This window comes from Lolium rigidum, chromosome 1 (assembly GCF_022539505.1).
Source record: "Lolium rigidum isolate FL_2022 chromosome 1, APGP_CSIRO_Lrig_0.1, whole genome shotgun sequence".
In the NCBI taxonomy this organism is placed as follows: domain Eukaryota; kingdom Viridiplantae; phylum Streptophyta; class Magnoliopsida; order Poales; family Poaceae; genus Lolium; species Lolium rigidum.
In genome coordinates, this window is record NC_061508.1 from 179,946,985 (window position 1) to 179,957,142 (window position 10,158).

Below are 10,158 nucleotides of genomic sequence, written 5' to 3' on the forward strand. Positions count from 1 at the left end.
TCATATTGTTGCACACACTTTGTGAAGGGACGAAAAATAAGATGCCGTGAAAGCGGTGCTACTTGCAATAGGTTTTGTAGTGATTTGTGCAATATTGGAGAGTTGGCTTAGAAAGAATGGAATATACTACATATAGTACTAGCAGGCTACCATTATTGTATAGAGTACCACATCGCGGGGCAATGATCTATGAAGCAATAGTAGCGGTGTTACCATTTCTAGTAAATTAGGATAGGTGTGCAACTGTAAATTGTAAATAGTACGGTTAAATAATACTCCCTCTGATCTTATTTAATCAACACCGCATATATACATACCTAGGCTATTAGCTTTTCACAGCTCACGTCATTTTATTTGGACCGGATGGAGTATTGAACGTTGAGACTCATTTCTCAACCGCGAGATAGTGCATGGTGGCGAGTGGCAACGTCTGCCACGTCGAACGGAGCCATGACTCCAAGCTGCAGAGCATATTTTAGTGGTTGGGTCATGATGTTGAGCATAGCTCCTTTGCTGGCGCCGCCAGCTGTACAACATAAATCATTTAAGTGTGTCGCCATATAATTATTTTATCTTATAAATTAATTTTAGATCAGAGTTATTTTGTGCCAACTTTCCGAGATAAGGTCAATCTTGTCATTTTGATATATGCCAGCAACCTCTCTCTCTCTCTCTCTCTCTCTCTACCGTATTGACCTTTACCTTTTTTTTTGAACATGGAGAGGCCCTTGTCTGGAAGGGCCTGGATGCTACATTAACTGCAAGAGGTGCAAGTGCAAGTTACAATAGGAACACAAAAAATAGGAAAACTACAACACAGTCCCTAGCTTTTACAAGAAAGACCCTAGAAGAAAACAAGAGAAAGTGATGTCTACTCACGCTTCTTTTCCTGTAGACAGTGTTAGGCCTCCAAGAGCAGAGGTTTGTAGAACAGCAGCAAGTTTTCCCTTAAGTGGATCACCCAAGGTTTATCGAACTCAGGGAGGAAGAGGTCAAAGATATCCCTCTCAAGCAACCCTGCAAGCACAAAACAAGAAGTCTCTTGTGTCCCCAACACACCTAATACACTTGTCAGATGTATAGGTGCACTAGTTCGGCGAAGAGATAGTAAAACACAGGTGGTATAGATGGTGGTAATATTGCAGAAAGTAAAGATGCAGTAAAACATTAAACAAGCGGCGCCAGAAAATAGCTTGCTAGCGTAGGAAGCAATTCTTTGTGGTGGAAACAAGGCCTAGGGATCATACTTTCACTAGTGGACACTCTCAACATTGATCACATAATAAATAAGTTCTCTTCCTTGTGCTACATATACTCTTGTTTGATAATGAACACCACTAATTGTGTAGGATTACACGAACCCTCAATGCCGGAGTTAACAAGCTCCACAACATTCGATATTCATGTTTAAGTAACCTTAGAGTATAATAGATCTTTGCAAAATAGACCAAGTACTAACATAGCATGCACACTGTCACCATCACACTATGAAGGAGGCATAAATCACATCAATACTATCATAGCGATAATCAACTCCATAACCTACAAGAGATTATGATCATAATCTACGACAAGAACTACACGATGCACACACTGTCACCATTACACCATGCAGGAGGAATAGACTACTTTAATAACATCACATGAGTAGCACATAGACTAGTAGCGATACAAAGCACATTGCAATCATAAAGGGATATAAATAAGCACTTCACTATGCCATTCATAACAGTGAATAAGTATTCTGTGAAATATAGCCTAAGAGACCCACACGGTGCACACACTGTCACCTTTACACACGTGGGACAAGGAGTCTCCGGAGATCACATAAGTAAAACCCACTTGACTAGCATAATGACATCTAGATTACAAGCATCATCATATGAATCTCAATCATGTAAGGCAGCTCATGAGATTATTGTATTGAAGTACATAGAAGAGAGATGAACCACATAGCTACCGGTACAGCCCTTAGCCTCGATGGAGAACTACTCCCTCCTCATGGGAGACAGCAGCGGTGATGAAGATGGCGGTGGTGTCGATGGAGGAGCCTTCCGGGGGCACTTCCCCATCCCGGCGGCGTGCCGGAACAGAGACTCCTGTCCCCCAGATCTTGGCTTCGCGATGGCGGCGGCTCTGGAACTTTTCTCGTACCGTGGCTTATTCGTATCGGGGTTTTAGGTCAGGGGCTTCTTATAGGCGAAAGGGGAGCCTCGGAGGGGGCCTGGGGCCACCAGACACTAGGGCGGCGCGCCCCCCTCCTGGGCCGTGCCGCCACCATGTGTGGGCCCCCTATGCCCCTCTCTGACGGTTCTCGGGTGTTCTGGAAGCTCCCAGAGATTCTAAGATCTTCGGTGTTGATTTCGTCCGATTCCGAGAATATTTCCTTACTAGGATTTCTGAAACCAAAAAGAGCAGAAAACAGGAACTGACACTTCGGCATCTCGTCAATAGGTTAGTTCCGGAAAACGCATAAATATGACATAAAGTATGCATAAAACATGTAGATATCATCAATAAAGTAGCATGGAACATATGAAATTATAGATACGTTGGAGACGTATCAGCATCCCCAAGCTTAGTTCCTACTCGTCCTCGAGTAGGTAAACGATAACAATGATAATTTGTAGCATGGAACATAAGAAATTATAGATACGTTGGAGACGTATCAGAAAGCAATCGGGTCCTTTGCACTCGCTGGAGAAACTCAATCTCCAACTCTAGCCATCCTCATCGGATTCGGGGACAAGACCACTTGACGCCGAGAGGACGGGAGACACTGCCGCGAGCTCGAAGAGGGTCCTCCACTTGGAGGTTAAAGAAGCCACGACCATCATCGCCAGCTTTGAGATTGACCACCCACTGGTCTTTTGAGTCGACATCCAAAACTTGGGCCATCGAGAGTGTTATTCATAATTCTGTAGCATCATCACTCCAAGGTAACACGAGATCCGGCACGAATCAACGCCCGCCTCTTCTTCCTATCACCACCATGTCACTCTAAAGGAGAACGTGAAGCTTCAACCGCTTCCAAGCCCCATCTGCCAAGAAGGGCCTTATTGAAGGAGGTGCCTAGAGCCTTCAACGCCGCTGATGGCGTGTAACTCACACGTTCGTTGGGAACCCCAAGAGGAAGGTATGATGCGCACAGCAGCAAGTTTTCCCTCAGAAAGAAACCAAGGTTTATCGAACCAGGAGGAGCCAAGAAGCACGTTGAAGGTTGATGGTGGTGAAATGTGATGCGGCGCAACAACAGGGATTCCGGCGCCAACGTGGAACTCGCACAACACAACCCAAGTACTTTGCCCCAACGAAACAGATGAGGTTGTCAATCTCACCGGCTTGCCGTAACAAAGGATTAACCGTATTGTGTGGAAGATGATTGTTTGCAAGAAAATAGTAAAACAAGTATTGCAGTAGATTGTATGCTATGTAAAGAATAGGACCGGGGTCCACAGTTCACTAGAGGTGTCTCTCCCATAAGATAAAAGCATGTTGGGTGAACAAATTACAGTCGGGCAATTGACAAATAGAGAAGGGCATAACAATGCATATACATGATATGATAAATATAGTGAGATTTAATCCGGGCATTACGACAAAGTACATAGACCGCCATCCAACCGCATCTATGCCTAAAAAGTCCACCTTCGAGGTTATCATCCGAACCCCATTCGCATTAAGTTGCAAAGCAACAGCACAATTGCATTAAGTATGGTGCGTAATGTAATCGACAACTACATCCTTAGACATAGAATCAATGTTTTAGCCCTAGTGGCAACAAGCACATCACAACCTTAGAACTTTCCGTCACCGTCCTGTGTGTCAATGAAGGCATGAACCCACTATCGAGCATAAATACTCCCTCTTGGAGTTAAGAGCAAAAACTTGGCCAGAGCCTCTACTAATAACGGAGAGCATGCAAGATCATAAACAACACATAAACAATAGATTGATAATCACCATAACATAGTATTCTCTATCCATCGGATCCCGACAAACACAACATATAGTATTACGTATAGATGATCTTGATCATGTTAGGCAGCTCATAAGATCCAACAATGAAGCACAATTAGGAGAAGACGACCATCTAGCTACCGCTATGGACCCATAGTCCAGGGGTGAACTACTCACTCATCACTCCGGAGGCGATCATGGCGATGAAGAGTCCTCCGGGAGATGAATCCCCTCTCCGGCAGGGTGCCGGAGGCGATCTCCCGAATCCCCCGAGATGGGATTCGCGGCGGCGGCGTCTCTGGAAGGTTTTCCGTATCGTGGCTCTCGGTACTGGGGGTTTCGCGACGGAGGCTATAAGTAGGCGAAAGGGCAGGTCAAGAGGCGGCACGTGGGGCCCAGGGGACAGGGCCGCGCGGCCGTGGCCTCGGGCCGCGCCGCCTCGTCATCCGGCCACCTCGTGGCCCCACTTCGACTCCCCTTCGGTCTTCTGGAAGCTTCGTGCAAAAATAGGACCCTGGGCGGTGATTTCGTCCAATTCCGAGAATATTTCCTTACTAGGATTTCTGAAACCAAAAACAGCAGAAAACAACAACTCGGCTCTTCGGCATCTTGTTAATAGGTTAGTTCCGTAAAATGCGTAAATACGACATATAATGTGCATAAAACATGTAGGTATCATCAATAAAGTAGCATGGAACATAAGAAATTATCGATACGTTGGAGACGTATCAGCATCCCCAAGCTTAGTTCGCTTCGTCCCGAGCAGGTAAAACGATAACAAAGATAATTTCTCGAAGTGACATGCCATCATAATCTTGATCATACTATTTGTAAACATATGTAATGAATGCAGCGATCAAAACAATGGTAATGACATGAGTAAACAAGTGAATCATAAAGAAAAGACTTTTCATGAATAGTACTTCAAGACAAGCATCAATAAGTCTTGCATAAGAGTTAACTCATAAAGCAATAAATCAAAGTAAAGGTATTGAAGCAACACAAAGGAAGATTAAGTTTCAGCGGTTGCTTTCAACTTATAACATGTATATCTCATGGATATTGTCAACATAAAGTAATATAACAAGTGCAATATGCAAGTATGTAGGAATCAATGCACAGTTCACACAAGTGTTTGCTTCTTGAGGTGGAGGGAGATAGGTAAACCGACTCAACAATAAAAGTAAAAGAATGGTCCTTCAAAGAGGAAAGCATCGATTGCTGTATTTGTGCTAGAGCTTTTATTTTGAAAACATGAAATAATTTTGTCAACGGTAGTAATAAAGCATATGAGTTATGTAAATTATATCTTACAAGTTGCAAGCCTCATGCATAGTGTACTAATAGTGCCCGCACCTTGTCCTACTTAGCTTGGACTACCGGATCTTTGCATGCCATGTTTCAACCAAGTGTCACAAAGGGGTACCTCCATGCCGCCTGTACAAAGGTCTAAGGAGAAAGCTCGCATTTTGAATTTCTCGCTTTTGATTATTCTCAACTTAGACATCCATACCGGGACAACATGGACAACAGATAATGGACTCCTCTTAAATGCATAAGCATGTAGCAACAATTATTATTCTCATATGAGATTGAGGATATATGTCCAAAACTGAAACTTCAACCATGATTCATGGCTTTAGTTAGCGGCCCAATGTTCTTCTCTAACAATTTGCATGCTCCAATCATTAAGGTGATAGATCCTTCAGACAAGATGGACATGCATAGTAACTCACATGATATTCAACAATAGTTGATGGCGTTCCCCAGAAGCATGGTTATCGCACAACAAGCAACTTAATAAAAGATAAAGTGCATAAGTACATATTCGATACTACGATAGTTTTTAAGGCTATTTTGTCCCATGAGCTATATATTGCAAAGGTGAATGATGGAATTTTAAAGGTAGCACTCAAGCAATTTACTTTGGAATGGCGGAGAAATACCATGTAGTAGGTAGGTATAGTGGACACAAATGGCATAGTAGTTGGCTCAAGGATTTTGGATGCATGAGAAGTATTCCCTCTCGATACAAGGTTTAGGCTAGCAAGGTTATTTGAAGCAAATTCAAGGATGAACCGGTGCAGCAAAACTCACATAAAAGACATATTGTAAACATTATAAGACTCTACACCGTCTTCCTTGTTGTTCAAAACTCAATACTAGATATTATCTAGACCTTAGAGAGACCAAATATGCAAATCAAATTTTAGCAAGCTCTATGTATTTCTTCATTAATGGGTGCAAAGCATATGATGCAAGAGCTTAAACATGAGCACAACAATTTCCAAGTATCACATTATCCAAGACATTTTAGAATTACTACATGTAGCATTTTCCAATTCCAACCATATAACAATTTAACGAAGAAGAAACTTCGCCATGAATATTATGAGTAAAGCCTAAGGACATATTTGTCCATATGCAACAGCGGAGCGTGTCTCTCTCCCACAAAGTGAATGCTAGGATCCATTTTATTCAAACAAAAACAAAAACAAAAACAAAAACAAAAACAAACCGACGCTCCAAGTAAAGAACACAAGATGTGATTGAATAAAAATATAGTTTCAGGGGAGGAACCTGATGATGTTGTCGATGAAGAAGGGGATGCCTTGGGCATCCCCAAGCTTAGACGCTTGAGTCTTCTTAAAATATGCAGGGATGAACCACGGGGGCATCCCCAAGCTTAGAGCTTTCACTCCTCTTGATCATAGTATATCATACTCCTCTCTTGACCCTTGAAAACTTCCTTCACACCAAACTTCAAGCAAACTCATTAGAGGGTTAGTGCACAATTAATAATTCACACATTCAGAGGTGACACAAACATTCTTTACACTTCTGGACATTGCATAAAGCTACCGGACATTAATGGATCAAAGAAATTCATCCAACATAGCAAAAGAGGCAATGCGAAATAAAAGACAGAATCTGTCAAAAATGTAACAGTCCGTAAAGACGAATTTTAAAATGGCACCAGACTTGCTCAAATGGAAAAACTCAAAACTAATGAAAGTTGCGTACATATCTGAGGATCACGCTCGTAAATTGGCAGATTTTTTCGAATTTTCTAAAGAAACTTGTGCCCAGATTCGTGACAGACAGCAATGCTGTTTCTGCGCAGCGATCCCAAATATAACATCAACTATAACATAGAAACTTTACTTGGCACAAAAACATGATAAGGAGAGGTTGCTACAGTAGTAAACAACTTCCAAGACCTCAAATATAAAACAAAGTACTATAGTAAAAACATGGGTTGTCTCCCATAAGCGCTTTTCTTTAACGCCTTCAGCCTAGGCGCGAAAGTGCAAATCAAGTAACATCGAGAGTAGAAGCATCAACATCATAACTTGTTCTAATAATAGAATCAAAAGGCAACTTCATTCTCTTTCTAGGGAAGTGTTCCATACCTTTCTTGAGAGGAAATTGATATTTAATATTACCTTCCCTCATATCAATAACAAGACCAACGGTTCGAAGAAAAGGTCTTCCCAACACAATAGGACAAGATGCATTGCATTCGATATCCAAAACAACAAAATCAACGGGGACAAGGTTATTGTTAACCGTAATGTGCACATTATCAATCCTCCCCAAAGGTTTCTTTTTAACATTATTGGCAAGATTAACAACCAAATAACAATTCTTTAATGGTGGCAAGTCAAGCATATCATAAATCTTTTTAGGCATAACAGAAATACTTGCACCAAGATCACATCAAGCGTTACATTCAAAGTCATTGAATTTCATTTTAATGATGGGCTCCCAACCATCTTCTAACTTTCTAGGAATAGAAGTTTCAAGTTTTAATTTCTCTTCTCTAGCTTTTATGAGAGCATTTGTAATATGTTTTGTAAAGGCTAAATTTATAGCACTAGCATTAGGACTTTTAGCAAGTTTTTGTAAGAACTTTATAACTTCATAGATGTGGCAATCATCAAAATCTAAATCATTATGAGCTACAGCAATGGGATCATTGTTCCCAAGGTTGGAAAAAATTTCAGCAGCTTTATCACAAGCAGTCTAGCAGCTTTAGCAATTTCAGGCAGTTTTGTTCGCTTTGCACTAGGAGTAGAAACATTGCCAACACCAATTATTTTACCATTGATAGTAGGAGGTGCAGCAACATGTGAATCATTATCATTACTAATGGTGGTAATAGTCCAAACTTTAGCTACATTATTTTCTTTAGCTAGTTTTTCATTTTCTTCTCTATCCCACCTAGCACGCAATTCAGCCATTAATCTTATATTCTCATTAATTCTAACTTGGATGGCATTTGCTGTAGTAGTAATCTTATTATCAATATCATTATTAGGCATAACTTTCAATTTTAAAAGATTAACATCGAGGCAAGTCTATCAACTCTAGAAGCAATAATATCAATTTTATCAAGCTTTTCCTCAACAGATTTGTTAAAAGCAGTTTGTGTACTAATAAATTCTTTAAGCATAGCTTCAAGACCAGAGGGTACACTCCTATTATTGTTGTAAGAATTCCCATAAGAATTACCATAACCATTACCATTAGCAGTAAGGATATGGCCTATAGTTATTACCGTAGTTGTTCCTATAAGCATTGTTGTTGAAATTATTATTTTTAATGAAATTCACATCAACATTTTCTTCTTGAGCAACCAATGAAGCTAAAGGAACATTATTTGGATCAACATTAGATCTACCATTCACAAGCATAGACATAATCACATCAATCTTATCACTCAAGGAAGAGGTTTCTTCAACAGAATTTACCTTCTTACCTTGTGGAGCTCTTTCCGTGTGCCATTCGTGAGTAATTTATCATCATATCATCAAGAAGTTTTGTAGCCGCCCCCAAAGTGATGGACATAAAGGTACCTCCAGCAGCTGAATCCAATAAATTCCGCGAAGAAAAATTTAGTCCCGCATAGAAGGTTTGGATGATCATCCAAGTAGTCAGTCCATGGGTTGGGCAATTCTTTACCAAAGTTTTCATTCTCTCCCATGCTTGAGCAACATGTTCAGTATCTAATTGCTTAAAATTCATTATGCTACTTCTCAAAGATATAATTTTAGCGGGAGGATAATATCTACCAATAAAAGCATCCTTACATTTAGTCCATGAATCAATACTATTCTTAGGCAAAGATAGCAACCAATCTTTAGCTCTTCCTCTTAATGAGAAAGGAAACACTTTCAATTTAATAATATTATCACCATCTACACCCTTATACTTTTGCATTTCACATAGTTCAACAAAATTATTGAGATGGGCAGCAGATCATCGTAACTAACACTCGTAAAATTGCTCTCGCATAACAAGATTCAAGTAAAGCAGGTTTAATTTCAAAGAATTCTCGCTGTAGTAGCAAGGTGGAGCAATAGGTGTGCATAAGAAATCATTATTATTTGTGCTAGTGAAGTCACACAACTTAGTATTTTCAGGGGTGGCCATTTTAGCAATAGTAAATAAAGCAAACTAGATAAAGTAAATGCAAGTAAACTAATTTTTTTGTGTTTTTGATATAGCAAGAGCAAGACAAGCAAATAAAGTAAAGCTAGCAACTAATTTTTTTGTGTTTTGATATAAGTGCAGCAAACAAAGTAGTAAATAAAATAAAGCAAGACAAAAACAAAGTAAAGAGATTGAGAAGTGGAGACTCCCTTGCAGCGTGTCTTGATCTCCCCGGCAACGGCGCCGTAAAATATGCTTGATGGCGTGTAATTCACACGTCCGTTGGGAACCCCAAGAGGAAGGTATGATGCGTACAGCAAGCAAGTTTTCCTCGTAAAGAAACCAAGGTTTATCGAACCAGCAGGAGCCAAGAAGCACGTTGAAGGTTGATGGCTGGCGGATGTAGTGCGGCGCAACACCAGAGATTCCGCGCCAACGTGGAACCCGCACAACACAACCAAAGTACTTTGCCCCAACGAAACGAAGTGAGGTTGTCAATCTCACCGGCTTGCTGTAACAAAGGATTAACCGTATTGTGTGGAAGATGATTGTTTGCAGTAGAAAATAAGTAAAAACAAGTATTGCAGTCAGATTTGTATTTTAGTATAAAAGAATGGACCGTGGTCCACAACTCACTAGAGGTGTCTCTCCCATAAGATAAAAGCATGTTGGGTGAACAAATTACAGTCGGGCAATTGACAAATAGAGAGGGCATAACAATGCACATACATGATCATGATAAGTATAGTGAGATTTAATTGG